The sequence below is a fragment of the Lactuca saligna genome, chromosome 3 (genome assembly GCF_052625555.1).
Source record: "Lactuca saligna cultivar CGN05327 chromosome 3, ASM5262555v1, whole genome shotgun sequence".
Classification (NCBI taxonomy): domain Eukaryota; kingdom Viridiplantae; phylum Streptophyta; class Magnoliopsida; order Asterales; family Asteraceae; genus Lactuca; species Lactuca saligna.
The window spans coordinates 120,595,935-120,599,534 of record NC_136419.1 but is presented as its reverse complement, the minus strand read 5'-3'; positions in this window follow the sequence as shown (position 1 = coordinate 120,599,534).

Below are 3,600 nucleotides of genomic sequence, written 5' to 3'. Positions count from 1 at the left end.
AAGGTAACATTTAAATCATAAAAACAGTTAGAAGATTACCTTGTGTAGTACCTTGCTTGTCTTTGACCTTTAGGAGCCTAGCACCTCAAGTGTGATGCATAAAATGTCTTATAAAATACCATGAACAAGCGAATGGACTCAAGAGAGAGAGAGAGAGAGAGAGGGAGAGAGAGAGAGAGAGGTTTGGGAGATCAAAATCGGCTAGCTACAACTCTAGTGTGCATGGGTACCAATTTTAGGGGTTAGGGACTTCTTTTATAGCTTAGGATTATAACCATGCAAACCCTAATGACTCTTCATATTTCTTAATCTTTTGGGTTAAACCTTCTTGGAATTTCACATAGGTTTAGTCCAACTCTAATCAACATGAATCATGAGTCCAATAAGAAGTATTACCGATTTACCTAATTAGCCCTTATATCTTTAATTAGTTTCTTTTGATCACTAAATTAATATCAAATTAATTCTTGATCAATACTAATTAAATAATGTGACTTCTCAATTAATATATTATACTTATAATATATTAATAAATCACAATAACCTCTTCCTAAAAGTATCTATCCTATCAAATTGTTCCAGATTGTTAAAACCTAAATGGACCATGCTATTATCGGGTCAAGTACATACTGATTATAGTTATGGGCTTAGGCACCTAATCCAACAGTCTCCCACTTGGTTAAGTCGAATAACTATAATCGCCAATGTAGCTTCAAAATCCGAGTAGCAAGCGTAACTCTCTAAAACCCAATGTCAAATACTGATGCACCATTTAGATAAAGGATCATATAATCATCTATTCTTCAAGATATCATGCGGAAAAATACATGGAGCATAGTCATACTTATTGTCTAGCAGTTTGTTTCCTGATTTCTGATTTGTTTGACATAGAAATTAATTGAACACATCAATTTAGCTCTGACTGGGCCCGACACATAAGTCAAAACAAAATCATCGATGGGCCCAATATATCGCTTTTAATCCTCTTAGGATAAAAGGAATATATAAACTTCGACTTATATGCTTGTACTAACTATCAATTAAATCATACATAACAGCACGTTTTATAACATCGACTTACTGATGCATTTTCTCACTATCATTGTACAACCAACTCATAATTGCCAACTCATATATCTTGGTTTGAAGATTATACGATATTATCATCTCACAATCACTCATGATAAATTCCATGAAGTGATTCATGTGAGTGTGGGTTGATCCAATACTCAAATATCATTTTAAGAGTACTAATTAATGTTGTAGCAAACCTTTGCAATGTCTAACTCCTTATACAATCTTACATAACCCATTCATGACAGTCTACTTACATAACCTACTTCCAAAGTATGATCGATCATGGATAGTTTTAATAATCTTATTATTCTGGAAGTTAAAACATGCAAAATGAAATAATAGTAAATAACTGACACAAGAAAGTATCTTTACTTGTAAATAAAACTCATGTTATTCAATCATCAAATGTCAATTTCATTTTATCTATTACAAGTTTCAAAATATCCAACTAATCATTAAAACTTATATCGTCCTTCAGCCCAATACTCCTTGCATGCAGCAAGTGCTTATCCCTGCTGAGTCCCTTTGTAAGGGGATTTGCTGTGTTTTTCTCTAACGATATCCTCTTCACTATGAGTATTCCTTCTTCTACTTGATGTCTTATAAAGTGATATTTTCTGTTGATGTGCCTGGATATGCCATGATCCCTTGGTTCCTTGACTAAGGCAATTGCACTTTCATTGTTACAGAAAACATCCATAGGCTCGTTTACAGCTGGTACGACTCTAAGGTCTCCAATGAGGTTCTTCAGGAATATTGCCTCCTTTGCTGCTTCGCTTACTGCTATGTACTCTGATTCGTACGTTAAATCAGCCATAGTTTCTTGTTTGGAGCATTTCCATGTGATTGCTCCTCCATTAAGGGTAAATACCCAGGCCGACTGAGAGCAAAAATTATCTATGTCGGTATGAAAGATGGCATCACTCTACCTTTTCACTCTTAAGTCATCACTCCCACTGAGGGTAAGGACCCAGTCCTTAGTCCTCCGTATATACTTAAGAATGTTCTTTATTGCAGTCTAGTGAGTTTTACCAGGGTTCCCTTGATATCTGCTGATAATGCTCAAAGAAAAGGCCACATCAGGGCGAATATATGTAACACCCGTCAAAATAGGTCAACAACAATCACATGTGATTATATCAATCAAGTAATGTGATTTTGTTAAAATAAATGTAGTAAACTCACAATGTATTTCATAGTAATTTTAATACAAGTATGATCTTTCATACATAATTTATAGTATAAATATGATTCCAAAAATATAGAGAACATCTAAATTTGACTTCGCGTGAAGAAGCTATGATAAATTCTAACGCTATAGATCCTTATGACAAGAGGAATTTAAAATAGACTTATAATTAGTTGTTTGAATCTAAAAGAGAGTTGTAGTACTCGAAATTACCTACACTTCCATATAAAGAACATCAAAAATGGAGTTCGTATGCAAAAGTTATGACCTACGGAAGATGCAGTTGTCTTAGAGCATGACATGTGGTAGTTGTATTGCCTAAAGTAATATAAACTTAGGAGAAATGTTTAAAGTAATAGTCTAATAACTTAGAGTTTTATACATGAAAATGTTTTTTGTTGTTAGAGCTATAGAAATTCGTCAAAGTCCACAAGAGTAATTGTATTCATCAACTAAGATTGGGGATCTTAGCGGAAATCCTATGAAATGTAATCGTTAATCCCGTGTGAGCGAGGAAGTTGTGTATAATTAGTATACGAGTTGACAACCCCACTAGTGATTGTTAACTACAACCAACCATAAGCGAGTGATGAACTATCCTTTTACTTGTTATTGTTCCGGCGTCGATGAAGCATGTGGTGTTGTTTCTCGTGGAAATCATCAGTATGTTGTTTCTCATGGAAATCTTGAGTGTGTTTTATCAGACGTATTATGTCATAGCAGCGGTTACAGGCTCATGGTAGCAAATTGTTAGAAACATTATACTTTGTCGTATAAAAGTATTAATGTTAAGTATAAGTTTCCCCTACTTCTACTCTAGGTTCAAAGAACGTTTAGGTATAACACTTATTTGATAAGTAGACTATTATACCTAATATATATACTAAATGTTGGAGCGTCAAAATGATACTTTCAAAAACTAAACTTTTGAACTTAGGAAAAGTATTATTTTCATATGGAGTCAGAACCTGTGAACCCACCCACTTTATGTTGACGTATTTTAAAATGCATGTGTTTTCAGGAACTTGAAAAGCTGATATGTATTCGAACAGGAAATGTTTTACTGTCACCCTTTCTGTTCATTAAGATGTATGCCATAGTTGGATATTATCTGATAAGTACTTAGGAAACAATAATGTAACTTTCAATCATCAATAAAGGTTTGTATTTTCTTTAGTACTATTCAATGTATGTTATATAACTGTGATACGAAGAATGACGTTACACCACCCAGTGTTTCCGCCGACGGCTGGGTGAGATAGTATAAGTCATAGCATACATGATCAATCCAACCGCAGAAGCATATGGTACTCGACTCATTTCTGCTATATTAG